At 46.4% G+C, this 10,503-nt stretch overlaps 2 long non-coding RNA genes across 3 annotated transcripts in view; one reads left to right on the top strand and one right to left on the bottom strand.

Moving 5' to 3' along the window:
• The window catches only part of LOC139757509 (uncharacterized), a 270,656-nt gene that overhangs the window by 26,800 nt on the left and 233,353 nt on the right, over nucleotides 1-10,503 (top strand). The gene's annotated exons all lie outside the window — the stretch shown is intronic.
• The window catches only part of LOC139757508 (uncharacterized), an 89,563-nt gene that overhangs the window by 67,188 nt on the left and 11,872 nt on the right, over nucleotides 1-10,503 (bottom strand). The window lies entirely within an intron of this gene.

The raw sequence follows: 10,503 nt of genomic DNA, 5'->3' as shown, positions 1-10,503 counted from the left end.
AAGTACCATTATATTTTGTTTACACTCATCCGCGTAGAGATTATCACCTAGAGATGACACTGGTTGCGTTATTATTATTATTATTATTATTATTATTATTATTATTATTATTATTATTGTTGTTGTTGTTGTTATTATTATTTATTCATTCTGTAGCCAACGAACACTCCCGTATGACGTGTGAGTCGACGCAGGCGCAGTATATATATATATATATATATATATATATATATATATATATATATATATATATATATATATATTAATTTTAGGGAGAGGAGAGTTTCGAGTGTGTGTGTGTGTGTGTGTGTGTGTGTGTGTGTGTGTGTATCGTCAGGTCTGTGGTGAATGCTGAGTGTGTGAGTGTGTGTGTGTGTGTATGTGTGTTTAGTGGAGGTAGGGGGTCAATTACACTCATGTGATTATTCACAATTACGGACCCAATTACCTTGATTGCCCCGATCGTGTTAAAAAGGTCGTTCCGTGAACGTCCGTACGTACGTACGTACGTGACCCCCCCACCCTGAACTGGCAGGAGTTGTACCCCTGTTTTTGGGGGGGGCGCCTGGTGTGGGCCCCCAACGTGTGATGGGGTACAAAAAAACCCTTTTGTTACAGTGTCGTGTCCCAGCGACGAGCAGATACAGAGACCATTACAGAATACAAAGGGCTTTGAATTGCCCACTGTGTATATAACCCACTGTTTAAGAAAGGGATGGATCGATGTTTCTATTTGTTAGTAGTTTGTATATATATATTTCTTTAGGGGAGAAAATTGCTCCCATTAAAGATCAAATTAAGTTTTCGTAGGCGATTGTTCGTTTGAAGTTTCTGAGGTTGGATAAAGGGGGAAAATTGTCGTGGGTGTCTGTTCATGTGATGGGTGTACCTTCGTATATAACGTTCTTCATGCTCTTTCCTCGAGTCGAACGAGGGGGTCAGGGCTAATTACCCGACTAATTAGTACACAGGTACACAGGTGGCCCTGGAATAATACCACCTGATTTTTAATGATTTAGAGATATAAACCTTTCCCAGAATTCATTTCCTCCCTCTTCATTGCAATAGGGTCGACGAGCGAGCCTAAATGTAATGTTTCTTTCCCCCTTCCTCCACGTTATTATATACCTCGAACTACGAGACAGTCTTGGCCAAAAAATTAATATAAACTATTGGTCATTTAAGGATTGTAAAGGGTTAAGCTTACTTGGACCAACCCCACATCCCCTCCATCCCCTTGATGGTAAGGTTTTTGATGTGTGTGTGTTCCTGTTCGAGATCAGCTATGGCCACAGTCCTGAGGAGCCATTTGTCCTGCTATATCTCGTCTATATAAACTATTTTTCCTCTAATCGATTATAGAAATATCCTATGCGTGCATATACATTGGCAAATAATACATTTAACACACAAAAAATCGAAGCACCTACTCTAACCCGGTCATAGAATTGTCATAATTAAAAGAAAAAGATCAAATGCGCAAAAGGTGTGTTGATGTTTACATTCGTCCGGCGCAGGCGCACTGCTCCGCCTAGCAGACGACGGAGCCAAATAAGTATTGCCAACTCCCAACCATGGATGTCCCTTTCATATTTTCCTATAATTTTTCTCTCTATATCCCCTTTATTTCCCATAGCAAATACGATATATCGTCTGTATATATATTTATGAATTTATCTTCTTTATGTATATGTATCTATTCAAAGTAGATAAGCTCCGGTGTGGAGAAAGTCCCTCAGTAGAGTGGAGTGACACATGACCGTGTATATATCCCCGATGTGGCACAAGTGCGCCACAACTTTAGTGTTTATATCTGATGGTGTGTTATATGTGTGCGGCGACCCATTTTCTCTCCCTCCCTCCGTCCTGAAACACTTCAGGAGGACTACAGGTGTGAATTTCAGGAGTTCTTGCCGTCCCCTGTGCGCAGCGGGTGGCGAAACGGGTGTAAGATGAACGGCGAATGAATTAATTGCCTGAAAGAATGATTACAGCGGTGATCATGTGTTATTAGCACTTTCCCGTTTTCTCTCGTGTCGCTCCACCGCCCCCCCTCCCCCTTTTTTTTTGTGTTTGTATGGCACTCCATTTTCTGTTGACTGTTTTTTGGTTGTTGACCTCAGATAACTAACTGTTGGCAGCAGTTATGAAGAAATAATATTATCAATAATGATTCAATACATAGCAAGAATATATATATATATTTTTTTTTTTCTTTCAAACTATTCGCCATTTCCCGAGTTAGCGAGGTAGCGTTAAGAACAGAGGACTGGGCCTTTGAGGGAATATCCTCACCTGGCCCCCTTCTCTGTTCCTTCTTTTGGAAAATTGAAAAAAAAAAAAAACCGAGAGGGGAGGATTTCCAGCCCCCCCTCAGCTCCCTCCCCTTTTAGTCGCCTTCTACGACACGCAGGGAATACATGGCAAGTATTCTTATTCCCCTATCCCCAGGGATATATATATATATATATATATATATGTATATATATATATATATATATATATATATATATATATATATATATATATATATATATATATATATATATATATTCCTCTACATTGTGAACACGATTGTTCAACTGGAAAATATATTAATATGTATACCACACACACACACACACACACACACACACACACACACACACAGGTACCATTATGTACCACACTTCCCCCCGCGCTGTGGTGGTTCAGAGACGCTGACCATCATGATTCACGCATGGCCCCGGCCCGGGTTCGAATCCTGGGGGCGGCAGTTGGCCCACACCCAACCCTGGTGTTCGTCCTTCCATTCGAGCTGGCCCATAATTGGGTACCTGGCTTGGTGTGTGTGTGTGTGTGTGTGTGTGTGTGTGTGTGTGGTGTACATAAGAGTAAAGACATGGTACATATATACAAGGTTGAGACGGGGCAACACAAGTGTAAGACTCACTCCCCATATAGTACAAATTGGAAATTACTCACTCATCCTTCAACCACCACACTACCACACATTCTACCAGTACCACTTTATCACTTTTTCTACCAGTACCACACATTCTACCAGTACCACACTACCACACATTCTACCTGTACCACACTACCACACATTCTACCAGTACCACAATATGACACTTTCTACCAGTACTACAACATCACACTACCATACTAACACACACACTATCCCAGTACCACACTACCACACACACACAAGTCCACCATGCCACACTTAACCAGGAACACACAGTGGTACAGTCTCTCGGTACCATACCACCACACTTCTCTCTTAGCACCACACTACCACACAGTCTTCCAGTACCACAGTACCACACATTACCAGCATGTTTGATTCAGTACAAAAGACACTCTCCCGCTACCACACTACCACACACTTCCCCAGTTCCACACTACCACACACTCTCCCACTAACACACACCTTTCTACCACCACACTACCGCACAGCCTGCCACCATTGCGCTACCACACACCCTACCACACACAGTACCACACACCCTGCCACAACCACAGTACCACACAACCTGCCACCACTACACAGTATACCACACACCCAGCCGCAACCACAAAACCGCACAACCTGCCACCACCACACAGTACCACACACCCCCTACCACCGCACTACCATACAACCTGCCACCACCACACAGTACCACACACCCTGCCGCCACCACACTACCACACACCCTATCACCACACAGTACCACACAACCCCCCCCACCACCATACTACCACACACCCAAACACCACATAGTACCACACAACCCCTCCATTCCCACCACACTACCACACACCCCTATCACCACACAGTACCACACAACCCCCCACCACCATACTACCACACACCCAAACACCACATAGTACCACACAACCCCTCCATTCCCACCACACTACCACACACCCCTATCACCACACAGTACCACACAACCCCCACCACCATACTACCACACACCCTAACACCACACAGTACCGCACAACCCCCCCCACTCCCACCACACTACCACACACCTTGCCACCACACAGTACCATACACACCCCCTAGCACCACACTGCCACACACCCTGCCACCACACAGTACCATACACACCCCCCCCACCACTACACTACCACACACCCTACTAGACTACCTTACTTACGTGACCTGTTGTTGTCCTAGTGTGTGTGTAGGGTGTAGAGGGGGGTGTAGGGTGAGTGTTGGCTCTGCTCCGGTACCACAACACCATCTCCCTTCACTCACCCCCTCCTCCTCCTCTACCACCTGCCACCACCACCTGCCGCCACCACCTGGCGTGGATGGGATCTTGGGACTCATGTCCCCACGGGAGATGTAGTACACAGCTGGCTCCCTCCCTCCCCTCTACTGGTCAGATAACTGCTTGCTGGAGGCCTTATATATATATGTACAGCCTCTCCCCCTCCCCTCTCCTCCCCTCTCCCCTCTCTCTTGTGCTTTTGTGACTGACTGGAAAGAGAGAGAGAGAGAGAGAGAGAGAGAGAGAGAGAGAGAGAGAGAGAGAGAGAGAGAGAGAGCATTGTGCCCCACTCCCACATTCAGATATTCCAACCTCCACCACCTCCCCCTCCTCTCCCGATCCGGGATCCACCCCCTTCCCCCCCACCCGACACCCCCCCCCCCCATCATAGGTCTGCAACCCAGCAACATCTTAAGGAATTTGAACCACTTCCGTTCGGGGATTCTTGTCCCCTCCCTCCTCCCCTCCCCTCCCCTCCCCTCCCTCCCCCCTCCTCCCCTCTCCTCCCCTCCCCTCCCCCCAAACGCACATCCCACCGTCCGTCCATCCAGTGTGGCGCCGCCCCCCCACACCACACCAACGGTCTCTCTTCCCCCTCCCCCCCATCGCTCCCCTCCCCCCCCCCACAACATAACCACTATTGCAACATGTTAGTCCCGCGCGGCCCCCCCCCCCGCGCCTGCGCCCCCCCGCCCCCCAACATAACCACTATTGCAACATGTTATTCCCGCAGTCTCTCGTTGTCTGTTTGTGTGTGTGTGTGTGTGTGTATATATATATATATATATATATATATATATATATAGATAGATAGATAGATAGATAGATAGATAGATAGATTTTTTGCCGTTGATTCGCGATTCGTTGATTAGAAACTGGGGTCGATTGGGCACTGCTTGCCTTCTGTCCGTTTTCTTCCTGTGTGTGTGTGTGTGTGTGTGCGTGTGTGTGTGTATACGCCCACAGAGTGTTACGAGAACGGCGTTGAACGCATACATCCCCCAGCGTATTACAGAGTAGCCTCTGTAATACACTAGTATTTTGTACATGAAACCAGGGTTCGAGTCTTGTATCCGAGGCGGGAGTGTATCTTACGGTGAATTCATTTTTTCTTCTTCTTCTTGTCCCAGTGAACTGTTGGGATACGCCTGGGACATGGTGTCGTACAGGTGGGGATAGTCAGGCTCGGGTTGAGACATGGAGGTGGGGGGCACCATAGATCCAACTGTATTGCACAAGGGTTCGAACCCATCCATTCTCTTGGGATGTCGCAAGGTGCATCGAGGTGTGTGGGAGGTGTGTGTGGGGGTGTGGGCGTTCCTGTATACACAAGGGTAGTTCAACACGACCCACACTGGGCCCCTTAATCTATCCCCCCACACACACACGCAGCCGAGGCCGTAATCATTCTTCATATGTGCTTTTATCTATTTACAAAAGGGGGAGGCGATCCTACGCATCATGTACACTTGAAGTTACAACCGGGGTAAAACACGGAGAGATGTGTACGTTTTTGAGGCGTGTTCTGTGATTGGACGAGGATTCGGATGACCTGCTTTTGGACGCACACACACACACACACACACACACACACACACACACACACACATAGTGGACAAAGGACTTTGGAAAACTGTCTTGGATCACTGAAGAGTTATGGAAATGGAAATGGAAAAGATAATGTGTGTTTTTTTTTAGAGGGGGGAAGGTTTAGGGTTGGAATATGATTGCTAGAAGGACGAGAGGAGATGGAGTGGTTGTAAAAGTTGGGGAAAGATGGGATATTCTTAATAAGGTTCTTTGGGGGTGGATGGTTTGAGATAGGTAAGTGAAGAGTGAAGAGTTTTGTAAGACTGTAGAAGCTTTGAAAGGGTTGTGGAAAGAGAAGGATAGGAGATGTTGAAGGTGATGTTGGAGGGTGGGGGAGATAGGTCGATTCTGTGTTGGAGATGAAGTTGGAGGAGGTAGATAGATAGATACTGTGTTGAAGGTTAGACAAGGGAAAATAGATATAGTGTTTACATGAGTTTTACATGAGAAAGACAGACAACAGGAGGCCTGATTAGCCCACGATTGGATTGTCTGGTAAAAACAAGTGATTCTGCGGTGATAGATAGATACACACTGTGTTTAGAACTGATCTAGAGGGAGATAGATAGGCAGAGCTTGTGTTGAAGGAACGAGAGTGTGGAGTGGGAGGGAAAAATCACTTTTTATATTTACGTGTAAAAAAAGAAGAGAAGTCAAGGTAAGTTTACCAGCGAGAGATGACAGTGTGGGATAATGCCTTGTACATTGATCAAGATGATTGGGTGAGGCAGGAGTGGCTGTATGAGCCAATCACAGGGAGATGTAGCATACATGTGATTGAAGACTACATTAGATCGAGGGCGTTTGGAGAATATGTGGTATGGACGGAGCCACGTTTGACGATGATAAATGTTTATCACCTCCAGGCCTCCATTCAGGGTGAAAATATGTAGTTTGGAAAGAAATTACAGATATTTATATGGGTGGTTATTGACGGTAAATGAATGATAGATCACGTAAGAGCTTAAGGTAAGGGTTGGGGTGGGGTACTTTGACTACCATTGGATGAAGATGACACGGGTGAACTATATGTCCTCCACAGCACAGGAGGTTTTACAGAGCAAATGTTGTGGTTTATGTACATCATATATGTATTTAAGACATGTTTCTGGACATCGGAGGCTGAGGGTTGAGTCTGGTGTGTGTATGTGTGTGTAGAGGGTGAGTCTGGTGTGTGTGTGTGTGTGTGTGTGTGTGGAAGGAGTGAGTGAGTGTGGTGTATTTGTGTGGAAGGTGGGTGAGTCTGGTGTGTGTGTGTGTGTGGGGAGTGAGTGAGTGTGGAAATGAGAGAGTGAGTGAGTGAGTGTGGTGTGTGTGGAGGTGAGGTGAGGTGAGGTGTGGTGTGGTGTGGTGTGTGGGTGAGGGACCAAACACCCCCGTAGCTAGCGCGCTACGGTGCTGAATGAAGTGTCACCGTGGACGAGAGCGGGGGCATCACTGCCGAATTTAGACCAGGCGCGCGCGCGAGCCTTGTTACTGCGGACACTCCCTTATAGCGGCCGTCCCCAAGGCTAGGTGAGAGAGAGAGAGAGAGAGAGAGAGAGAGAGAGAGAGAGAGAGAGAGAGAGAGAGAGAGAGAGAGAGAGAGACGCCGTCGTCCCATTTCTACGGTGGGACTCTCTCGTTTTCCTCCTCCTCCTCCTGCTCCTCCTCCTGCAGGAGAAGACGGACGTATTTATAGAAGGGAGTTGTTGGGGGGGAGTGTGTTCCCCGTCGTGGCCGCTTGCTTGCCCTGCCTACCGAGGGCGTCCCGAACCGAGGGCGTCCCGAACCGAGGGCGTCCCGAACCGTGGCCTTGCTTGGCCCTGCGTCTCCGGTACAGGGAGGCCCTTGTCGACCTACTTGTGCTGGGGACCTGAGATGCTTGTCCTTCTCTTTTTAGTGTGTGCGTGTGTGTGTGTGTGTGTGCATGTGTGTGTGTGTGTGTGTGTGTGTGTGTGTGAGAGAGAGAGAGAGAGAGAGAGAGAGAGAGAGAGAGAGAGAGAGAGAGAGAGAGAGAGAACCGCAATCACAGTTTTCCTCGTGATGTTGTTGATGTCATGTATATCACCCAGGGAGCAGACCCACGACCCCCCCAGCGGCCCCCCCACATACAGGCAGTCCCTCCTCCTCCAGCAGGTGGGGCCCTGGGGTGGAGTTGGGGGTTCGATGCCGTGTCTCGTTCTCTACAGCGTGCTTACGAGCCAGCCTAGCTAGCAAGCCAGCTTCGCGTTCGTCTTTTGAGTAGAAGTGACCTGCCTTCAAGCAGGCGAGTTCGAAGGTCCCGGAATATTATTCAAGTTCTTATACACTGTGGCCCGTCGTCCGTCCCTCCTCGCTCATTGGACGTAGCTGGTTGCCTGGGCGCTGCGGGAGCCCCTATAGGACATACATGGCACTCCTAGTCCAGGGAGAACGGCCCATGGCGAATTTTTCCAATTGGACATTTCTTGGTGTTTCTCATGGTCGGAGGGAGTGTGTGTTTGAAACACGCTTGGGATCCCGGAGGTCCAAGGTGTGTTTTTCCCTCGCCTTATGAAAAGTTGGAACTGTTTTTAATTTCAGTGGTAGTATTTTGAACAGTTGGGAACCATGCCTTACTGGATTTTGCAAATATATAGTCTGCTTTCTGTTTCCCGTCTGCGCCTCCAGAAAGTACCGGACCTCACTGCTTTCAGCCGCTGGCAACAATAGTTCAGATGATATAACGCGTCGGTGTCGACTTCAAAAGACCTTTGAACACTTTATAACTGCAATTTTGCCCGTCCTGAAAGGTGGTGTTAGCAGACGGCAGTATTCTGTTAGGCCAGAGCAACACAGCCTCAAAAGAGCGCCACCGTTAGATAGTCTTGTCTTGAAGGTCCGCAGGATCCAGCCCACCGTGTTTTTTTTTATGGGGGGAAGTGAAGAAGCATCTGTTGCTTCGTTGTATTCGCTGAGGGTAAGGTCGTGAGACGCTATATTACTCAGAGGTCTTCCTCATTGTTCGTTGGGGGATGTGATGATGTCTGCTTGTGCACCTGGTACGCTGTGTACGTCATGTACCGTTTCGTTCATTGGTTTCACTAATCCCCAATAGAGAAGTTGTTGAAAATCCACACCACCGAAGAGCATGGCTCGTTTTCTATCTGTCCTATCATCGCTTCTGTTGATGAGGTGGTTCATACGTTTCCTCTTGTCATGGTCAGAGGAGAGGGGGTGTTTAAGCCAGTGGGTCCCGTCTGGCGACGCGGAATGAGGAACGGAAGCAGGAGGTGTAAGGTACGATTCCGTGGGAGGGAAAGGAAGGGAAGGAGTGGGGAGGTTGGTGGAACCAAGGACGCGTCCCCCGGAGATTTCCGTTAATCGTTTTTGATATATCACTGGGATCGACAAGGGGTGCGTGGGTGGATATGCTGTGTTGGGAGTTTGATGAATGTGGGAGAGAGAGAGAGAGAGAGAGAGAGAGAGAGAGAGAGAGAGAGAGAGAGAGAGAGAGAGAGAGAGAGTATTTGCTACGGTTCGTGATTTAACTCCTGTGTGTGTGTGGGGCTGCTCTCTCTCTCTCTCTCTCTCTCTCTCTCTCTCTCTCTCTCTCTCTCTCTCTCTCTCTCTCTCTCTCTCTCTCACACACACACACAGTCCCCTGGTCCTAGTGTCGCCTGTGCCAGGCACCGTCCACACCACAGACCTCCTGGCCTCCGTTAGGCCGGGCGTGTAAGCCATGGTCCATATCCATCGCTTTTCTTCCTCCCTATTGTTTTCCCCTCTTATATATATATATATATATATATATATATATATATATATATATATATATATATATATATATATATATATATATCCTTACGACAGGCGTCTTCGACGCCGTAAAATAGATTTTAAAAGGGGGGTGATTAGGGAAAAAGATGGAGTTTGGGTTGGTTCCTTTTCGGTATCTATCGATGCCAAAACCACATCATTGTAGTCTATTTCATTCTTTTTTTTTCTTCTCTCTCCATCATAAATTTACGAATTGATTACGTTTTTGGTGAGATTTCTCGTAAATAAAGTCGGATTTCGACGAAGATGGTGCAAGTTCGCCTTTGCGACACAGATAATTTAAGGTCATATTTGCGACATAGATCATCCAGGTCCACAGACCTATAGATGTCTGATATATATATATATATATATATATATATATATATATATATATATATATATATATATATATATATATATATATATATATATATGCTCTTGAGATTTTTTAAATTTATTTTTAAGTTAAATCCACATATATATGTGTGTGTGTGTGTGTGTGTGTGTGTGTGTGGGTGTGAGTGGGTATGATTTTCTATTGTATGATGTATGTGTTGTATAATGTGCGTTTTGTATGGTATATAACGTGTGTATTCTGTATTATATAATGTGTATGCTGTATTATAGAGCATGTGTGTTGTGTATAGTCTGTTGGATGAGTATGTTACATTTTCTGTATGTTGTGTGTGTATGTTGTATTGTATTATACAGTATATTGTATTATACAATGTGCCTAATGTATTGTGATAGGGATGTTGTATTTTTTAAAATGATGAGCATATTTTTTCTGTAATACGTATGTTGTATTTTACGATGTGTGTTGTGTTGTATGATATGCATGTTGTATTTCATGATGAGCGTGTTGTATTATTGTATATTGTATTAATACAACTCTCTCATTTGT

Source organism: Panulirus ornatus, chromosome 27 (assembly GCF_036320965.1).
Source record: "Panulirus ornatus isolate Po-2019 chromosome 27, ASM3632096v1, whole genome shotgun sequence".
NCBI classification, from domain to species: Eukaryota; Metazoa; Arthropoda; class Malacostraca; order Decapoda; family Palinuridae; genus Panulirus; species Panulirus ornatus.
The sequence above is the reverse complement of the archived record's forward strand: the minus strand, read 5'-3'. Positions and strand labels throughout refer to the sequence as shown.